Source organism: Agelaius tricolor, unplaced genomic scaffold (genome assembly GCF_023055355.1).
Source record: "Agelaius tricolor isolate 1412-34295 unplaced genomic scaffold, bAgeTri1.0.p SCAF_1, whole genome shotgun sequence".
Taxonomy (NCBI): domain Eukaryota; kingdom Metazoa; phylum Chordata; class Aves; order Passeriformes; family Icteridae; genus Agelaius; species Agelaius tricolor.
In genome coordinates, this window is record NW_027269261.1 from 9,521,242 (window position 1) to 9,543,733 (window position 22,492).

Consider the following 22,492-nt stretch of genomic DNA (forward strand, 5'->3'; position numbering starts at 1 on the left):
TGCACTCCACCATCAATGAATGTTTAATTTCACCTATTAGGAAACTACCTTCTGTGTGCAATTTTTGCAAAACCTACAGAAACCATCAGCAGGTGTTTTCATCTTGCATGAATTTAGTCCAGCAGGCAGAACTGCACATTGCAGAATGTCCACAGTGCTTGTCAAAAGAAAAGCCACCTGTAACTCTTTATAGCACAGAAGCTTAGACTGATGCACACAGACTCAGGACAAAACCCAGTTGCAAACCATGAAAATGCAATCTGGTGAAGGGGAGAAAAATCATAGAAAACACTATTCTGAACTTCAAGGTTCATAAATTGCAATGTAAACCATAACAGCTACACCCCAATACCAAATAACTAAGGCACTTGGATATAACAGTACACAGGGGATAAAAAAAAAATGCACAGCAAACTCTTTTCCCAATGGCTTTACATTTGTACATTCAAGCAATAGTAAGAAACACTAGAAAGAAAAAGTAACATGATTGTCTTATACAGCTGTAATTCTCCTATTACTCCCAGAAACTTCAAAGTGACTCAATGTAAATAGGAAGGCATGAGGGCAAAGATGGAGCTTAATAATTTTAAATTATTACAGACAAAACAATGAAGTTCACTACCCAGAGAAATACTTACAGACACTAAAAGGTATTTCCTAACCTCACAGCAATTACAGAGCAGAAAGTCAGGCCTGTGGAATCAGAGAGAAGTGGATGAAACATCTGGGTTACAGCAATCCCCACGCAGTTGGTGGTGTCAAGTTGCAGTGTTTGCTATGATTTCCAAGGCTAAGGGTAAGTTACAGCAGTTACACTGCTTAGCTGCATCAGAATATTTCCTGATCATCCAAATCCTATGGCTTTGGCTTTAAAAATATACAAACAAACAAGATTATAATGATGAATGGCATCACTTCAAAGGCTGCCAGTTTCTGCACATGACTGGTGACGATCTGCTATCAGAAGTGATCTAGCATTTAGAAATTAATCCTATGGATATCACATACATTTTTGATATGAAATTGTTTATTGGGATGAAGACTGTAATAGTGTAAAGATTCTCAAGATATGCTAACCAGATTGCTAGTGATTTTGCCCAGTGTGGATTCTGAGTTAATACCAACATGATGCAATCCACCAACTCCTACAAATTTCCTACATAGTGACTTTGACCAGAAAATGTTTTAGTTAGCTATCAGATTCCTCTTCATGCAAAATTCCCTTGTGGAGAAAATGCTTCATCTTCTGCTGTAACTAGCATAATGAACCCTCATTGGATCCCTGACCTTTCCCCATTATATGGCACAAGAGCTTCAAACAGGGCCAGGATTTTGCATAGATTTAATAATGAGTTTAACACACATTCCCTATCAGAATGGAAGTGGCCATGGATGCTGGATCATGCCAAATAAACATACAGAACCAGTCTCAGGCCATTCTTAGCTCCTAAGAGTATAGCACCAGTTTGGATAAAGACTTCTGGAAGGCACAATAACCTTGTTAAAGGAGGACAAATGTATTCACACTTCTTACCTGAAAGCTGCATATCATCAGGATAATTTGCACATTATTTTCCTGATTCTGAGAGTTATGCACAAGTAAAGCTGAAACTGTGTGCCTTCCAAGACATTCCTATGATTGCAAGGAGTATGATAGCATATTTCAAAAATGTGATGAAAGAGAAAGTCATTGCCAATCTTGTTAATGCAATCAGTTTAGCTGGATTTATGCTACCTCCTCCAAGGTAATTAACTACTTTGAAATGATATTTAAATACAAATATCTTGACATACCAGAGATGGAGAGGAGCGAGAGAGATAAGAAATTCCATAGCAAAAATCCCCAACAGAGAAAGCAGAATTTCTCATGAACAGCTGAGAAAGAGGCAATCAAATTTGTGCTGCTAGCTTGACAGACAGGGGGATTAAAAACTCAGTAGGAGGATGACCATCTGGGTAGGCAAGGACCACCTCTGAGTTGGGATAAGAATTCAGCATCAAAAGAGAGCCCTAGGGTGAAAAAAGACTCAGAATAAATTCAGTTAAGGCATAGCACATAGGTTTGTAGGACAGAAGATTTCAAGGAAGGTGAAGACAATACCCATCCTTATGAACATGTCAGGAAAATTAATAGCTTGACACCTTCAAACACAATAAAAGATGTTTTAAGCAAGAAGACAAAAACTCATTTAGCCAATCATTAGGCAACTTGGTAGCAGTGACCATGGCTAATTAAAGCCAGTTGTCCTACACCAAAGCCAGCATCACAACCGGTACATGTGATCAAATCTCTGCACCATTTAATTTAACAACACAATGAAGGCTGTCAACCCACCTATCATCAAAGTGTCCTCAGACAACCCCAGTCTAGAGTAACTCAGATTCACCAGCTTGTTTCCTAATGTAGAAAAGCTACATAGTTTAACCAGTGACAGCCAATTACCTTTTTTTTTTTTTCACCTAAAAATCTACAGAAGCAGTAACATCCTGCTCTAGCTATTTTTTTTTTTTTTAAACTATCAGGAAAAGTGGTTAAGTAGTGCCCACACCTACACCTATGAGAAACTCACAACTGGATGCCTCCAGGTACAGCAGTTCTGCAAGAGGCTCTCTCCTCTTCCCACCAACTTCAATTTCTGCCTGATACTACTGGAAAAGATGATCTTGGCCTATATGACTTCTTAATTGCTATTTAATTGTTATATTAATTAACTATTATTAATTGACTAATTCAATCAGAGTTCAAAAAATTTCATTTTACTTCAATTGCTTGAAGATCAATTTTAAAAATCTAGAAATAAATTGATACTTTTTTTTTTAAGTGCATTATACACTGAAATGCTCTTTCTAAGTTGTTCCAGCAATTATCTAAGTCATAACACTGAACATGAGACCTGATGACTTTCACTCCTCTGAACCTTCTGTGCCTATCCAGGTTTGCAGAAATGCTCTCCTCAGATTTTACAGCAGCCTAGATACAGACAAAAAGGGAATTCCTCACCCCACCAGGTACCGATTTTCACCAGTGGATCAATGCCTACCTAGAGGTAGACACCTACAGTCTGTGGTTCTTGGCTGAAAAGACAAGGGTTAGGAAAAAGAAGCACATGAGAAGTTCAAGAGACAAAAATCAGGTACAAGATTACTGAGGTAAAGGGGTGACTGAAGTGTTTTGATGTTTCAGCAAAGGAAGACACCTTTTCACATGCATAGCAAAAAAGTTGAAAATTAGTGTTTGAACATTCTTAACCTTTTTTTTTTTTTTTAAAGAAAGCAATGGCCTTCTCCCTCATATTACCTCTCTATCTGCAAGTACCCATCTACTAAAGCTTTTGAGCTCACAGAGTAATGTCAATTAAATCTGATTAGACCTTCAAGATATCAACTCTTCTAAAAGCTTCAGGAAAATGTGATCTTGACAGTGCAAAGGGATCCAAATCCCTGAACTGAAGGACAGACAGCAATAACTTGGCTCTTTAGCCATTCTTGGAGTGAATTACACAAGCACAATTGTAATAACCCATGAACCAGCATCTCTTTAGGTCTGAACAAGGTTCAGCACATTCTGCCTCTTGCCCCTCTGGAAAGAAAGGATGTGGTAGGCAAGCTGGGATGTTCCAGGGTGGTGGAAGATGCTGGATATGTAACAACATGAAATCACTGCTTGTGGGGAAAAAATGCTTACAGGCATTTCACAAGTCTTTCTCTTACCTACATTATTATTTCCTCCCATACTGCCATGGGGCAAATTGGAAGGCAATACTCAAAACATGGCTGCACTTTGGAAGTAACTTCAGGAGACATTAATGGTGTATTACCTCAAAGTTTTCATTTATACTGATAATAAAATGGTAGAAATCAAGGGACTTAGGAAAAGCAGGAAATGGAACAGCAGAATCACAGATTTCAGGAGAAAGCAAGTATTGCTATAGGAGTAGCAAGTATTGCTATAGGAAGCAACATTAAAAGTGAAAGGAGTTAGAGAAAAAACAGCCATCTCTTAAGAAAATCATGTTAAGGACAGAAGGACAAACCACTCTAGAGCTACTAAGCAGTACTAATGCAGGTCTCAGCTGAAGTGCCCATCCAGCTTTTTGAGAAAGAAGAGGTGAACCAGATGGAGAGGACTGGGAAAAGAAGCATAAAGTCTGGTCAAGTGAGTTATGAGGAAAGAGTGAACAAATCTGAATTGTCTGGTTTAAAGAGAAGAGAAAACCCTAATGACTGCAGCCTAAGAGTCTTCAAACCTGTAAAAGATAACTGCAAAAGAAAGACAATAATCTGTGCTCTGTTAAGCATCAATATGCTTAAATTACACCCAAAGTGATCTAAATCAGATATTAGAAAGAACTTTGTACTGATAATATCAGTTAAATCTGGATCTAGAGCAATGGAGGTGTTTAAGGTGGTTATAAACCTCTAATAGGGACATTTTATGTGAAGTCAAAGCTGATATTGTCTATCAGAAGACAGAAGAAAGCAGTGCTGTCAGTCTTAACAAAACCCCAAAACACAGTGACACATCTTATGAGGTAAGAGGCTCCAGAAAAGCCTTCAAGATATTCCAGTAGAAAACCAGCCCCGGATAAAAGTGATTTGCAGAAATAGACTAGATAACATCTCAAAATTCTTTTAAGCCTCATGTCCTATTTTCCTACTTACCTCACATTCCTAAATGACATGAAATGTGGAACAGAAATGACTGAGAACTTCAAAAACAGCTGGTACATATTTTCAGAGGGTAAAATATAAGCAGATAGAAAGAACCTCTGATTCAGACATGCTGGAAGAAGGAAATAGGTATACAGACTTACTGCTTAAAATTAAATTTATCAATCAAATTTGGGAAGTACAGAGATACAGCAACAACAGTTGGCAAAGCAAAGACTGGCAGGGTCATCCAGAAGGATCTAGAAGCTCTGATCAAGAACACACTCTCCTGAGCTACCAGATATGTTTCAAGAGCAACAGAAGATGCCTAGACACCAATCTGATTTCTTGTCAACACAATCCAGAAGGAAGGCTCATGTAAATGGAACGTGGTTTTAAAGCCCAATAAAATGTAAAGATTTTAAAATACTAGTAAAGTAGTCTCTTACTTCTGAAAGGGAGAAGTTACTGCTGAAACTTATACATGATAAGCAAATTAACAGTAAAAGTTCACACAGAAGATAAAGAAACTTTTTTTTCAGAAGACTTCATGTTTTACCTCTACCTTCCACATCAGAAAAAAAACCAAACCAAACAACCCAAAATACAAACCTGAGCATAAGAGAAATGTTGTGCCCTTCTATAATGACTGCTACAAATGTATTTCTGCAAAGAGGCAAATAATGAGCAATGACAAAACGTCCCAGTTTTCTCTCCAACAACTTTAGTTTGTCCAGGAACTCCCCTGAGAGATGAACTACATACTTACAGCCTACCATCCAGCAAAGAAAAATATAATTTACTTGTGAAAAATGTCCACATATGCAAAATGATCCCAGTATCCTGTTCCATGGTAGAAATCAGTTAATTAAGAATGAATAAAGTTGAGCTACAATAGGGAAAAAAACCCAACAACCCAACAAACTACCTGACATGACAGAAACTCTCAGCAAAATCTGTTCAAGGAGACACTCCTGTAGGGAAGTATTTAGAGATTTCAGACATAATGCTTTACAGTGAATTCTGAAACAATATTAGTATACTCTGATAACTCCCGAGTTTGTGTTCTTTCCCAGTCTATGGGGAAAGCTGGGCACTTCTCTCATACTCAATATGAAATTAATAATAATTAAGAAATTGTAAGTGCCCATCCTGACAGCTGCCTTATGGACCAATGGAATAACATCAGCCTGTGCAAAAAATATCAGTTGATACAAAATCAAGAATGGCAAGCAGGACATGCAGAACAACCATCATAATTCAAGAATATCCCCCTCTGAGGACCAAATTCATACTAGATAGTATTGTCTCTTTTTCCATCCCTCTTTTTTCTTTGTTTTCATGGATCAAAGCTAATCTCTTAATGCTGCTGGAAGACAGTAAAATACTATTTGCACTTTCTACACCATAATTTTTTTGTCTGCATTCTGCTTAGAAGGAAGACAGTGGAAGCCCTTGAACAAAACTCAGGTAGAGCTGCCCCCCCGGCAGGTGATGAGGCAAATCCACAGCCCCAGTGGGGAATGCAGCTAAAGGCAGTCTGAGCTTCCAAAAAAGCATGACTTGGTACTCAGGAAGCACAGCCGGGGGCACCAGAACAAGACCCTAGAGAAACTTTGAAAAATGATCAACCTTGCTTCCAGAAAAACAGTTCCAGAGCCTAATCCCTGAAGTGCTCTATGAGCTGTAGCTTTAGGTCAAGAGAGAAGTGAATGAAAGGTTTCCACTTTTGGATGAAGGCAGTTCAGACTAAGCCCAGTGCTCAGTACAGCCAATCCATGGGGCTGTTGTGTAAAAATGACACAGAAATGTCCAGTGAAATGCAATGGCTTCCCCAAGAGACCTCAAAAGGTACCAGCAAAAAGTCATGCCAAATTTGGAAGAGCCAGACAAAAGCATCCCAAGAGATGACATCACTTCATATCAAATATTCTAAAACATAGATTCTTAAAGTACCTTTAAGCACTTTACTTAAAGGTCTGCCTTGACAAATGCATTTCTGCTTTATTCTGACAGAATTCCAGTAAGCCACAGCATAGAGTAAAATACAGTATCCTCTGTTATTTGTAAATGAACAAAACAGATCAGAATTTCATTTAAAAAAACCTGACCAATGGAGGAGTATCTATCAGCCATAAGAACCTTCCAGACTGGGATTCTATCAGCCAAGGAGTAAGGTTGGCTCCTACACCAAGAGAACTGAAAATGCAACAGACATTGCAGTGGAGATATAATGGAAAATACAGGAAGAAAAGATAATTATGCTTAAGGTTCAGATTATTACAGAGGTCTTGACTGGAATGGAATGTAAAATCTTTAAAGTATCTTCTCTCAGGTGCATCACACCATATAGATTATTTACATTAAAACAGAACATAACCTCTGGGGAAATAAATCCACGGCAGGAATGGAAAATATTTGACACAGGCATTCCTGCACTGTCAAGAGAGAGGATCACAGACCACAGAATTTTGAAATTATTTTCTGTGGGAGCCATTCCAAAAATCTGACCACTTAGTTTGCAAAGCTGAGTGGAATTATATTGAAATTCCATATATGTTCCTTTGTCTCTGTAGTCAACTTGAGTTAAGTGCTAACAACTTTTTCCTGTGTTACAAATCTCAGTAGAATAATGTGGAAGCCTGGCATTCCTACACAAATCTTTACAATTCTATCCTCATTTCCTAAGATCCATCTCAGTCCCACACAGCCCTCAAATCTGCTTTTGCTATCTTACGAGGCATACTGCAAAGGACACCACATTTCCCCAGAAATACTACGATTTTGGAGCTAGAAAGAAAATTTTTAAGAAGTATATCTTTGAAGAATGTATGACAAAATGGATTAAAGCACTTTTACAGACTCAGACAAAGTGAAGTATTGCAAACAGTTACAAAAGAGTTATAATATTCCTGATGGGAGTATAGACTAGAGCTGGCAGTAGCAGCTGCTCTGTTTTAACTAAACCTTCAGTCAACACTAAAGTATTTCATTTCTGAGTGCTACATGCGAGTCAATACACATGCTGGCTGTGAAATTATTTGTGATTCTGCAGCTACCCACTTCACAGTCTTATTTCTTTGCTATTTGTGAAGAACAAAAAACAAAGCAAAAATAAATTCCTGTGAAAAATGCCAATCGCTTGTTTTTAAAGGTTTAAAAATTTAATAGTAATAAAATGGTTATAATTAGAGTAATAAAAATTTGGACAATTAGGATTTAGGACAATACAAGACAATAAAAAACAAAGAGTTATGGACGGTCTGGGTACCTTCTTCTGAGTAAAATAAGCCCGAAAAAGGACCCACGTTAACAGAGGATTAACCCTTAAAAGCAACAGCCTGTTGCATATTCATACACCTCATCCATGATGCATAAATTCCATTCAAACACAGGATTCTGTCTGGTCAGTGTCAGCTTCTTCCTCTGAATCCTGACAGCATCTTCAGGACTGAGCAAGGCATGAAGTTGTTCATTTCTTCGGATAATGGAGCAATAAATTCTCTTTCTCTGAAAGATTTAGGTGTCCTGTGGCTGCTATCTCAGTGCAAGTCCTCTCTTTTAAAAAAAAAGTATCTTACATGGAATAGTTTCTATTTTAACATTATGTTATAACCTAAAAATATATTTAACACATTACTTAAGAGAATTAATACAGCCTAACTTTCTAGCAGAACACATATAATATTCATTTGAATATTTGCGAAAAGCCAATCATAAAATACGCCTTTTCCACAATTCCCTTCAAGGCTGCAGTTGCTCGCAGATCTCCATCTTCCTCTCCTCGAACCACCCCACTCCTCCCTGCGCTTCCTCGCCGTCACCGCGGCTGAGCTCACCCGCCGCAGACTCAGCCCGTCCACCTTTCACCTCCTCTCGCCTTTCCCCAGGGCCCGGGGCTACGCCGGCACCCCCGGCACGCCCCTGCCCCAGTTCTCACAGCGCATTTCGCTCCCTGCGGCGGCTGCGCCTCCCTGCAGCCGAGCCCCACCGCCCTGCGAGCGCTGCTGACAGCAGCCGGGCCCGACCCAGCCAGCCGGACTCGCCGGTCCGGCCGCTGCTTTATCGGAGTCCCTCATTTCCAGCCGGCCTGGCCCCACTGGCACCGGGAGAGAGCTCTTCGTGCCTTCGCGAACGCACATTGAGCTGAGCCGGGCTTGGGAATGAGGAGGAGCTTGTGAAAAACGCCAATCACTTGGGTTTAAAATGTTAAAAGTTTCATAGTAATGAAATGGTTATAAATAGTAATATAATTAGAGTAATAAAAATTTGGACAATTAGGATTAGGACAATACGAGACAATAAAACAACGAGTTATGGACAGTCCAGGTGCCTCTTTCTGGGCAACATAAGCCTGAAAAAGGACACGCGTTAACAGAGGATTAACCCTTAAAAGCAACAGCCTGTTGCATATTCATACACCTCACACATGATGCATCAATTCCATTCAAACACAGGATTCTCTCTGGGCAGTGTCAGCTTCTTCCTCTGAATCCTGATGGCACCTTCAGAGCTAAGCGAGGCGGGAAAAAGTTCATTTCTTCTGATAATGGAGCAATAAATTCTCTTTCTCTGAAAGATTTAGGCATCCTGTGGCTGCTACCTCGGTGTGAGTACCTCATTCCTCTCTTTAAAAAAAAGTATCTTACACAGCATACTTTCTATTTTAACATTATGTTATAACCTAAAACTATATTTAACACACTACTTAAGAAAATTAAGACAGCATAATTTTCTAACACAACACATACAATATTCATTTTAATATTTGTGAAAAGTCAATCATAAAATGCGCATTTTCACAAGTTGCAACAGTTCAACTGTGATTCCTTGTCCCCTCTATTGACATCTGAATAATTAAATATTACATTAAAAAAATTTGTGAAAAATGCGTATTTACACGTTTATGTATTTTACTACCCATGCAGTAAATTAATTGACCATTAAACACCTTATATAGCAGAAATATAGTGCTAGGATATTCAGGGGATGTGGCTGGTGATGCTGTTTCTAGACTTGTGATAATTCCAAAACTATAATGTTAAAATAGAAACTATGCTGTGTAGGATACTTTTTTTAAAGAGAGGAATGAGGTACTCACACCGAGATAGCAGCCACAGGACACCTAAATCTTTCAGAGAAAAAGAATTTATTGCTCCATTATCAGAAGAAATGAACTTCTTCCCACCTTGCTCGGCCCTGAAGATGCCATCAGGATTCAGAGGAAGAAGCTGACACTTCTTCCAGACAGAATCCTGTGTTTGAATGGAATTTATGCATCATGGGTGAGGTGTATGAATATGCAACAGGCTGTTGCTTTGAAGGGTTAATCCTCTGTTAATGTGTGTCCTTTTTTTCGGGCTGATTTTGCCCAGAAAGAGGCACCCAGACTGTCCATAACTCTTTGTTTTTATGTCTTGTATTGTCCTAAATCCTAATTGTCCAAATTTTTATTACTTTAATTATATTACTACTTTTATAACCATTTTATTACTATAAAACTTTTAAAATTTTAAAAACAAGTGATTGGCATTTTCCACATAAATAAAAACTAAATAATTTGTAAAATAATTACAAATTGCTGTAGCCATGAGTGTCTCATTTTATGCCTGAGAAAGACATACTTAGAAAGTGGGACTTAAACCAAAGTGTTTGTTTATAGTTGTAACATGCTTATGACATAAGCAGATTTGTATCCAGCTGATGATCACCCTTAATGTGAAACTAACCATTATTAGGTAAATTAGATATCAGGTAGCTTGAGAATTAATTTTTCTAAGGCAAAAGTGACCAGTATGCATAGATAAAGACCTGTTTCTGTCAGCGTTTGAGACATCCTTCCCTTTCAAAGCCTTGCATGTGTGTGCACTTTTTTATTCCTCCCATCTCCCCCACCCAACTGAATTCTCTTTTCAAAACTCAGAGTGTTTCAATGCACTGCTAATGCTTTTACCTACTCAACTGTGAAACCACTGTTGTTTATGAGCTCTGCTAAACCTCACATGTTGAACAATATCAACTGGAAAAACCCTCCAAAATCACAAACTCCTATTCAATTTTGCAAATGTGAATAGATAAAGCACTGGTGTGTCAGCTTGTTTTAACCATGGCTAAATGAAGCTAATAAAGAAACAAGACTCCAGCATCTGCTTCAAGTTAAGAAAAATATTCCTTTATCCAAAAGCATAGAAAGTAACACTCGTTTATTTGCCTCTACCACAAGTTTCAGGAAATGGTGTCAGAAGATTTATCATCAGACTTGGTAAATATTTTTATCACCATAATCTCATAGATAAAGCTGTTTCTTATTCCAACAAGGTCCAGTTGGCAAATATAATTTGTTACAGATGATTGATGCCCATCTCTGTTACCTCTGCTGAAATATTGCATTGCAAACCCTGCAATTCCCTTCCACATTTTCCTGTGGAAAATGTCCTTTTTTTTTTTTTTTGGCCATGCATCTAAGTGGGGATGTAGCACAGCTAAGCATGCCACATACTGTGCAGTAGTGATTAAATATAGCCTTGAAATGTAGCCATAAATCAGGAAGATGTCCAGGGCTAGAAAAAAGAAATATAGGAATAAGCAGCAAACAGTGGAGTCTGAGAACAAATTATTGTCAGTCAGCCATGGTGGTTACTTATTGAGAAGTGTCGAAGTGCAGAGATGTTTTGATTAGCTTCTCCAGCAAAAAATCACTCAATAAAAAAAAGAAAAGTGAAGATAGTTTGAGAACTATCCTCTGTCAGTCTCTTTAAGCTGTATTTTAAAGGCACAAGCCTTCTTGGATATCTGGTTAAAGCCTAAGAGTCTTTCCGCACTATTCAAGTAATTCTATGTGTAGCCCTGAAAAATAAAATATTCTCATCATAGTCATGTTAATTTCAAGCTTGAAGTACTCAAAGCCCTCTAAAATGCCTGTCCATCAACCTCCAGCCTGAGCTCACACAAATTACCTCTCACAGAGTGAGAGGTTTGCATTTCTGTTTTTAAACTGGTGTCCTGAAACACAGCTCCAATGGGGATGGTGCTGCTGAGCAGGTGAGAGACTTGATCAACAGGAGGTGAACTGAAATCACACAGCCCTTGTGAACAGGAGAAACACCACCCAGACAACAATGATGGGTTTGGAACTGCAAAGCTCCAAATCTGATCCCCTCTGGATTTGGATCAGACTGCTCTAAAGAGGAAGAACTGATGCCTGACTGGGTTAGAAGTGAATTATGGAAAAACAATAATGTTTAACATGAACTCAAGTTTCATCTCTTAGATAGACTGGTAGAACAGAAATGTCCCATGAGAAATGACACCAAAACACGCTTCATTCTCACTTAGTAGCATCAGCTAGAACATGAGACAGGGCAACTGCTTTACACAATACTGACAAATCACTGATATTTGAAAAAGTGGCACACTTGGATAAAAATCCCTGTGAATAAAGGTACCCTTAATAGACACTGATCTTTACCAAGTATTTCACAAGCAGAGAGCAAAATAAAGTGTCTTTATCTCAGAAAGTTTATGGACTAAAGGAATTCCTGAGAAATGCAATGGTAAGATACACACCATGCAGAAATAAGTTAGAGCAGAAAAAAAGAGAGCAGTGTGAGCTCTGGGAATAATAAATTTGTGGGGGTTTTACATGTGTCTCATGTTGGCTTTCATGCAAAATAAAGGAACACTCTGACAGAATCTTCTTTCTTATTTGGAGCATAGGTCAAATCTCCTTCCTGCTGCAGACTGCCCAGGTCACTGGAGGAATGAGTTCAAACTGCAGCTTCTATTTATTTCAGAAAAAGAAGGTGCTGGGCCTTTCTCATGTGTCCAAAAGCCTGCTCAAAGCAAAGAGTGGATGATATGAAAATGGCTCATGAGTTCACGAGCTGCTAAGGAGTTGACAGACAGATAGCATCACTATATAAATTTTGTTTCTTTAGGAAACCAGCCAAGATTTTATAATGCTACCATGTTGAAAGCTCAAACTGTGTGGGTGGGGCTTTTCCTCTCATATAACACTCCTGTCCTCAATCACATACATTTCAGACACCTACAAAGTGTTCAGGGGGGAATAAAACCAAATATGCCTACCTGAGGTTTTAAGAATCTGCATAACTTGCCATTGATTGAAATTTTGTTTCCTATAGATGTTAACATCTTTATAACAAAATCCCAAGCTTACAACATTGGTTCTCAGCAGGTACACATTGAAACAGTAAAAAAAGCCCAAGTCTCTGATAATGATCCCAAAAAACCAGATTGAAATCATGCTTCAATTTACTTAAATAAATCCATGCGATTCTCAGCCCACATGCAAGAATTCTGAAGGTCTTTGTTATATTGAATCACAGACATAAAAACCTCTTAATGTTACCCCTTATCTCTGCAAATTTAAAATATTTTCTACCTGTTGATAGGTAAAGCTAATTTTTACCTTCTGACTTGCTTGATTTAATTATGCTGTGTGGAAGCATAAGGAAATTAATACAAGATTTTCAAAAGTATAAATGAATGGATACTTTGGGTTGGGGATGAGATGGAAGCTAAAAGAGGTCCATTCTTGATCTGTCATATTTGGTCATACTATACTGTCCTACTATTACTAGTAGAGTGCCTGTTGACTTTAATTCTTGCATAAGAATCTGCATCTCCAGAGATCTATCTCTGGTGCAAAACCTACTGTGATTTCTTTACCAAATCATAGAGGTGATGAGGAAGACAATAAAAGGAAAAGATTTCTCTCACCTCAACAGAAATTTATTAAGAGCCAAGATGCTAATGAAGTGCAGAGAACATTTTGCTGGAAAGAACAGGTGACCTTGTGTGCTTTGGAAGACCTTGTACAGGCAGGGAGGTGGAATAATCTTGCAGACATGACTTTAATGCTGAAAACTGCTGCTGTAACAGGAAATCCTCTGCTAGAGCACCAAGGGGCCAGTCTGTTCAGCTCCCCACCTTACAATAGACATGTGGACAAAGGACAGCCTCCCTGAAGCCCTTCTTGATCGTGAATATCTTTGGGTCAAGACAGTCATAGTGTGCACAATTTTATTTCTTTACCTTTCACTGGTGAGTAAGAGATGCAGGGAGGTCAATAAATTCCTCTTCAGAGAGGTAATAAATTACACCTCTTCTTGGACAATAGGTTTAACCCAAGGTGAAACCAGATTTTATTAAAGGTGCACCTCCATTCCCAAAGCACAAGTCTCCTGTCTCTGGACACAACCTCATAATTATTTTGCTAACTTGCTAGTGCTCATAGCATATCCCACATTTCCCACTATGCACACCATTAATACACATCTGAAAATAGACACAAATTATGGAATTGGTACATTTTCTAACACTTGAAAACAAATTTTAACAAAAGGCAATTAGACTTGGCATGTATCAACATCATACTTAGAATGAAAAACAAAAATACCAACTTTTTTCTTTAAAAGTTGTAGATTTTGGCAAACATATATTTTTTGTTTTGGAATCTGTACTTCCTGCTTGGTTATGGATAAGAAACAGATTTAAGAAGCAAAGGTTCTGACTTCAACCTGAAAAGACATGGTTAAAATATGTATTGAGAGCCAAAATGTAACAACAGACAAGTCTTGGCTACATGGGATTCTTTCCAGATAATTTGATAAAGTAATTTCTTACTTGGGATGAAACTGGGTTTTACACAGAGAGAAATGAGAATCTGCTTTGGACCACTCCTTACTACTTATTTACCCACAGATGCACCAATCCAATACTTAAAGACTTATTTCCCCAAGAGTTTTTTGTAACCTAAAGCAAGTGGAAAGAAACCAAGGATAAGGCCCACAGGGGTAGATGACTGTGATTAGAAGAGAGGAAAAGGGGTGGAGATTGCATCAAAGCAGTTTGATGAAGAGTTTTGTTTCATTTCTGTTCAAAATAGAACAATCAAAAGCCAGGAAGATTCCCCCCTTCAAGATTAACACACCCTTATATCTGCTAGAACCTCCCAGACACTTTTACCACCCACATATGCAAACAGACAAGCTGTTTATATAACAATGATGTGAAGAAAATATTGCACAGGGGAGCAATTTATAAGGACCCTTTTATAAAAAAGAGATGTCTTCAAGAGACTTGCAGACACACATTTTGTGCCAGAGACAAAATAAAACATTCCCTCTGAGCATGACTGATGTCAAGAGATTGTTGGAAGTTCAAACTCAGAAACTTGCATCAATATGATCTCAAAAAGCAGAGGAAACATGACTTTTCAAATGCTTTCTTGGACCATGAAATGCCTTCAAAAAAATCTTGTTCAATTTGAATTTTTTTGTAGTTTGGTGTTGGGACCTGTGTAGCGCCCAGAGATCTGAGGCTGGTCAGCAGGAAATGCATTTGATCTGATCACAGGGCTGGGATTTTTTCAGGGAATGGCTGACCATGAGGTAAAATGTGACAGCCATAGGTGGTCCTAAATTCATTTCTCAGGTTGTATTTCCTGACCTCCAAGGTCTCATGTAAATCACTAGTCACTGCCACATGGCTGCTGGGACAGGGTGGAAACATCTGTGTCCTGCCCTGTCCAGGCAGCAGTGGGGCTGTTCTTTACAGATCTCCCCCACAACAGTGTGCATAAGAACCTGGCTGCAGCTTACCTTTACCTGCAGGAAATGCAACCTAGTGATGACAGGGGAAGTGTTCCTTTCAGAAGACAAGCAAAGTTTTGTGGAAACACAACAAATGGGCAGGAAATGGAAATTCTAAGCTAGATTGAGGCATTCTCCTGCAGAACAGGCCCGGGAAGCTCGAGAACATACAAATTGGGATGCTGCTGTGATACCAGGTGTAAGCTGACAGCTTTGGGCTGTGAGATTAGGCAGGCTGAAGTCTCAGCTAGCTACATGTGAGTCACATAGAGAGATGTGTGGCAACTCTTTAGGCTGGATGAATCAGCAGCAGCAACAGGGAAGCAGAAACTCAAATGGAAATTCCTGGAGGAAGCAGAGTGCAGCATCATGGCAGCTGAAATGGCTACAAGTCTCAGCTCTGCATCTCAAATTTGTCTTTCTATATTTCTTTTTTAGGTGGATAAACCCTCATGTCTTGGTAGGCTGATGGAGAAGACCAAATTTTTTGGAAGAGGGGGAAATGACAGAGCACATGCCTGTGCTTGATCAAAGGAATGAAGGCAAGGATACAGCTGAATGACTTCCAAAAACCCCCTGAGATGATCACTAGAACAGATAAGGCATTACTACATTACATCTACACTGGATGTTCTAGAAATTCAAAATACCTCAGCTGGGACAAAGACACCTGGCCAGGACAGGTTAAATATTACTTTGTTCTGAAGACAGGGGTGTATATAGATGGCTTCTACCCTGGAAATTCAGCTCTTCACCTCACAGTTTTATACTGAAGGTATCTCACAGAATATTCTGGTCATCTATCTGAATTCATGTATCTTTAAGTGCAAAACACTTCAGTTCCTCTTCAGTCTGGCCCAAAACACTGCTGGTCCTGCTGGCTACTCTTCTCCTTAACTGGCATTTTTCTTCCATATTCCATATCCATTCCATATCCATCCCACAACTCTCAGACAATAGCCCTGCAAAATTCCTGGCTGGGCTGCTTTCTCAAAGTATTTTCTGTGGAAAAATTAGCTGCCAGGAATGGCAGAAATTCTCTGGCTGAGAAATTGGTCATTGTAAGGAAATTTAATTTCCTGCTTTGCTGGTTAATGCCACAGTCCTAGCCACAACAAAAATCACTTTTCTTTAAAAGGAAAGTGAAAAACCAAAAATCCACAAGAGAGTTCATATGTCTATTGGCAGAAGAAACAGACCTGCATATCATGATGAATTAGGATCTTTATGGTTGTCTTGTACCCCATAAACCAGGATTTGAAACATCACTGCACACATGTAAAGAGCAAGCTTTGCAGCATCATACTAAACATTTTTCTGATGAAATCTGGTCAGATTTTATAGAAACTGTGGGAACATAACAGAAGACTGTTGGGGAGAATTATAAACATGCTGAAGTGATCTGCAGCTGAGGTGTAGAAAAACACATATACCAATTGTTGCTCAGCTTTGTGTGTTGGCTAAGGTCAATGTCTGTGTTTCAGTAAGAGGCCTGAGTTAGACTTACAGGCACTCAAACATGCTTGAGATTCCTTCCCTGCTGTGGAAAAGATCACAGGTAATCTATACCTGTGACAGCCCCTGAAATACAGGTGAAAACAGCAGGTTCAGAGATCCTCTAGCAAGGACTGAGCAAGAACTGAGTTCTCTGGTGTCCCTGCTCATGTGGGTCTGCCTAGGTGCTGCTTTGGGGATCCCTAGTTTGAAAAGGCAATGGAAATAAACTGTTCTCATTTCATTCAGTGTTCTGTGGTCATCCCTGGGTCCTGTATATGCCAGCTCACACAGAGACCCCAACAGGCCCTAAGCAACCATTACCTTATCATTCAGCTTATTATTCATGAACTTGCTTCTGCAATGGAACACATCCAGCCACATCCCTCACTGACACTGAAGGTAGAAGTTCCATTTCACCTTTCTCATTTCTGAAAGCCAGACTGCCACTTAAAGCTTGCAAAGGTAATTAATTCTCATGCTGAAGGGATGTAAACAGGCAGGCAATAGCACTAGCCACACCATGGCTTTCTATTACCAATTACTTCTATTGAACAAAAAAGCTGCTTGCCAGACAAATATTCATAGAAGCCCAAGTGAGGATCTGCATCAATTCCATCCATTTTTGGATCACTTCTGCTGACCCACCACAGAAATGCTGCCTCCTTGCACTGAAAGGTCACGGACTCACTGTGATTGGATGGCCTCTGTTTCATCATATTTAAAAGGCAGGTCAACACCAAATTCCCAGCAGAGCGCTCAGGGTTTTGCCCAGGTGAGCCCTGAAAGGCTCCATATGTCCCATTGCTGTTACCCATATTTTGAGTCCCCCTCCCTCTCCACACATGTGAAACCCCTCCAGCCTGCAGGCCAAGTATGAACCATTAACCACACTCTCTGAGCCTGATGATCCAGCCAGTTATTACCCACACAGCAGCCTGCCCATCGAGACCGTAATGCCCCAAGTAGCACATGAGGGTGGTGGGGCCAATGTCAAGGTAGGTGACATCTATCACTTACCTCTCATAGAAAAGTCTAGTCACCTCAGCATAGAAGACAGTCAGTCAAACATTATTTATCTCTGGTACTTCTATGCTTGCTGTTCCAAATTGCCTTCCTCTCTGTGCTCCCAGAAGCAACCTCTGCTAGAAATGACCTGCCTTTTGAAGACAGGTGGGACATTTCTCTTAAGTTATCAGGGATCTTTGACACCAGGAGGCTTCCAAAGCTGATAGTGTGTGAGATCACTGTGATATCACCTACCACACATGAGTGCTTCCCTCCTGATCCTACCCCCTTGTACAGGTTGCCATTTCTCAAGAGATCCTTGAATCAACCTTCTTTCACTGCTGGTAGTTTGACAACACAGAGGCTTGGATGCCTTTGATTGTGAAAAGTGAGTCAAAGAAAGCACAGAGTACATCTTACCTGCATCTGTGGTCACTAAGTCACCCACCCCATTTGTTGATGGGACACAATTTCCTTGTTCATTCATCTGCTACTAATGTAGCAGTGAGATCTGTTCTTGCTTCCCTTGATATTTCTTGCAAATGTTGACTCCAGAAGATCTTTGGCTTTCCAAAGATGCCCCAAGAATGTTTCAAAATTTCTCTTTCAAAGGCCCTTCTTGTTTCTATCTCTTGTATACTGCTTATTTTTGCACTGGAGCTCAGTCATGAATTATGTGTGTGTAGCTAAGCCAGTCTCCCAACATACTTATTGCTTTCATGAGTAGAAGAATGAGCTGTTACTGTGCCAAGAGGAGGCTGACCTTAAAGACCCAACATGCTGAATCTTTCAAGCCAAAGTAAATTACTATCTGCTATTTCTGTAAAGGCTTTACCTTCCAAAATTTAATTACCTGCATTTAGAGGTTTCCAGGTGTTAAGAGGGTAATGACTTCAGACCAACCTTATATATTGAGCTATGTGAAAAATCTCAGCCTTGCATGTAAAGTCTCATGCAACATGCTCAAAGCATTGCTACAAGAGTCAGAGACTGTTACATGTGCCCACACAGTGGTGACACCTTGGCTGCAGAAAGATGTCCCCAGTGTTTCCTGCTTCCAATGCATTGAGCTCATCACATAGCAGGGCAGATGACAGAAACAAGGGCGTGGATCCGAGACCTGTGATTATCATCTGAGAGGGCAGGTGCAGAGCAACACATTTCTCAGGCTTGAAACCAAGGAGAAAAGAAGGCAGGAGCTGAGGATGAGATCATATCTGTGGTGCAGCTGAAGCAACAGGTACAGTAATTGGCAGAGAATTTGACTGAAAATCAAATCTCAACTTTTTCCAGAGGGAAAATTGCAATTGCATTTTCCATGAACAATGAAAAATGCCCAAAATGCTGAGCTGCTCCAAGTGAAACAGGCTAGGCTAAATTAAGTTCCCTTTCAATTTGTTTTTACCCAAACCAATCTCAAAATATGAAGATATTTCAGAAAAAATCCTATTATGTTGGTAGATCATTACGGCTGCACAACTGAAGCTGCAAACTGCTGGAAAGGCCTGGTCAGCCTTAACTATCTCTCCTTGCTCTTCCCTTATTAATAATAACCCTTATTGCTTGACTCTGATTGTGGGAATTAGTTTATTTCTGTTCTTGTCAGACTCTTTAACATTTACATTGAGTATGCATCTCAAATGCCCCACTTACACCAGGTTTGCAAAAACTCTTGAAGTGCTGCCCGCATTTGTGAAGAGAGAGCAAAGAAATTACAGGAGGCTTTTACAACATAAAAAGAAACTTACTGCCATGAGAACAGTTGCATGGCATATTCCTTTCATGACTCTCTTTCTAAACAATCAATGTTTTCTTTAAGATGGTCATTAGGCAATAAATGACATTGGAAAGCAGGAAAGAGAGGAAAGAAACTAGGGTGCCAAGAGCATGGAAGGGACTGAGACTGGATGCTGGAATATTGAACCAAATAGCTAAGTAGAACACCTAGGAGGAGATTCAGATGTAACAGGACAGATGTTAAAGAAAAACAGCTTTTGAATTTTGGACCTTCCAATTGTTGGAGACTATCACATTTTTGGGCCATCAGATAAGTGGGGCAGATGTTATTGTGTTGGATCTCATCCCAGGTTCTTTCTTGCTTTCACACAGGAGCTTGAAATCCTTGGAAAAGCCTATAGTCTTGTTGACGACACGTTTCTTCCAAGCCCTGCCATTCTCAGTGCAGAACATAAAAATAATGAGTTTACAAATAGCTTTATAATGTCTTGGAGGCTAAAGCATCCAAGGGAATAATCTATTGAAGAAATTGAACTGTTGCATGTGTTTTATAGGGAAAAAAGTTCCCACTAGATAAACATATTTATTGTTTGAAAAATACAATGTCCCCTATTATCGGTACTCAATCAACAGCAATGTAACAAAGAAACCATAGCAAAGAAACCATCACTAGGAAAATACCTTCTCCTGGCCAATACAGTTACATAAATAAATAGGTTATATACTGAATTTTGCTTTGGGCAAAGGCAAGCCCAGACTATGGATTCTGGAAGAATATGAAGCATCTGCCTCTGTTAAAAGCATGAACAAAGTAGAAGACATGATCCACAACCCACCTCCCAAAGTTTAGGCCTTACTATGGCCCAGCTTCCAAAGAATACGAGGATACAGCATGGCTGTGGGGGCATGGTTAAGCCTGTCTCCATTAGCACATCGAGAGTCTGTGCCATGAGCTAGAATTGAGTGAACCTGACTTAGAACAATCACAGATGCTATCTGAACAAGCAGTCCCACCCCAAAGCACTCTAGCACTTCGCCAAAAGCAACAGCTTCTCTTCTGGTAGGATGCTTCACTGCTCCTTTATCACTCAGCTACCTCCTTTCTGTCCTTGGCGTGCCACAGATTGCTAGAAGCAAAGAGAGCCTCCCTGCTCCCCCACATTTGATCATCCCTAATTACCTTTCCCAACCCATTAAACAAAATCCTTTCTTTAGAAACCCAGGGGGTTTTGTGGTATCAGAATTGCTTCTCTATTTCTGTTAAGCACGCACAGACACACAAAATGTTCTTACATCATTAAGATGCAAAACACATTGTTCCTGAGCAAGTGTTTTCAAAAACAGTGTTTCCAAAGCCAGCATTTCCTGAAGTCAGTGCTTCCTGGGGGCTCTCTTGGAAAAAAAAGGGTTTATAGAGATGATTGCTGCAAAGCCTGATGTTCCAGTCAGACAATTGCATAGGCCTAGAAGCCTTCACTGTGCCATTCACTCACTGCAGTCTCTGCACTCGTTGCCTCTCAAACCACAGCATCTCTCCCTCCTCCCCTCCTTGCAAAGTAGCACAGCTGTAACTAAGCCCAAAAGTTTTGGAACTATTACAAGTCTACAAACAGCATCACCAGCCACATCTCCTGAATATACTAGCACTATATTTCTGCTATATAAGGTGTTTAATGGTCAATTAATTTACTGCATGGGCAGTAAAGTATATAAACGTGTGTGTCAGAGTGTTAGGGGAAATGGGGGCAAGGTGGCTGAAGAGCAAAAGAGGAAGAAGGAAGAATGACTGGATTTAAGAGAAACCTGGAAGCCTTGTGGAGGCTTCCTTGTGCACCAAGCTGCCATATTCCCTGTCTCTCAGATCCCAGCTTGCAAAGTGGGAAGCACACCCCAGCGAGGAGTGGCCAGTGTGAGTGCACGGAGGAGTGTGTGCACACCTCCAGCAGTGAGGCTCCTAAACACACAGGGAGGAAGGAACAGAATCTGCTCCTGTAAAATAGCATCAAGCATAAGCACTGAACAGGGTGAGGCAGCTGGGGCGGGGAAACAGACCAGACAGGAATGGGGAGATTCCTGCCAGGAGTGAGATTCCTGGTTCATTCAGGACTCCTGTATGTTATTGTTTCCTTCTTTCTGTGTTTGCAGCAGGAAGAAAGGGGAAATAGTATGTAATTGTGAGCACAGGGCTTGACCCAGACTTACCAAATCTGCCTTTGATAAGCCTCCTGAACTTTCTAAGCCTTCACTTCCTCACCACTTCCCTCAGCCATGGATGGCATTTACAAGTGGCTCAGTGCTACTGGCAGATGTCACACAGCAGGGTAAAACACTTTCTCCTCTCACCATGTGGTGCTTCTAAGACTTCACTAATCTTGTAGGTGCATCTAATTTCCTTCATTTCTTTGCCACCCCTTTCAGAACAAATATTTATTTCCTTTTTTTTGCTCATGCTCAGTAATATTAGTCATTATTCCTCTAGCTGTTTACTTCTCTTTTTTATTAAGAAGGAAATCCTAATTAATGCCCTTCTGGGATTTCAAAATTACTTATTTGCAGCATTTAGTAATAACTGAATGGCAAAGTTTTGTCCTTGAAATCTGTCACAAGTGGAAAGCAAAGACTTAGAACCTCATTGTGGCAAATAGCTAATGTACAAAATGACAAGGAGGGGTAGGTGATATACAAGAGGATACTGAATTAGGTTTCTGGAAGCGAATCCAAGAAAAGTCTTTTTCAATCATTGTGCAAGATTTTTTGCTTTCCTCATCCAACACAAGCCAGTGATTGGGAAATACTCATACCAGGGGAGACACCTAAAGCCAGACAACCATTAAGCATGACACTGGGCGTGCCCTCATTAGAGTGCTAAGGCGTGTGAGAGCCCCATTTAGAGAAAGATAAAAGATAGCAGTTTATTTGTAAAACAGCAGAGCCCTCACCACAGTCCTTGTCCAAAGCCTCCTAACCTAGCAGGGATGGTTAGGTGA

General features: G+C 39.9%; 1 protein-coding gene across 7 annotated transcripts in view; it reads right to left on the minus strand.

Annotated features, from left to right (window-relative positions):
* SPTLC3 (serine palmitoyltransferase long chain base subunit 3) overlaps positions 1-22,492 on the minus strand; it is a 151,669-nt gene that overhangs the window by 63,072 nt on the left and 66,105 nt on the right. The gene's annotated exons all lie outside the window — the stretch shown is intronic.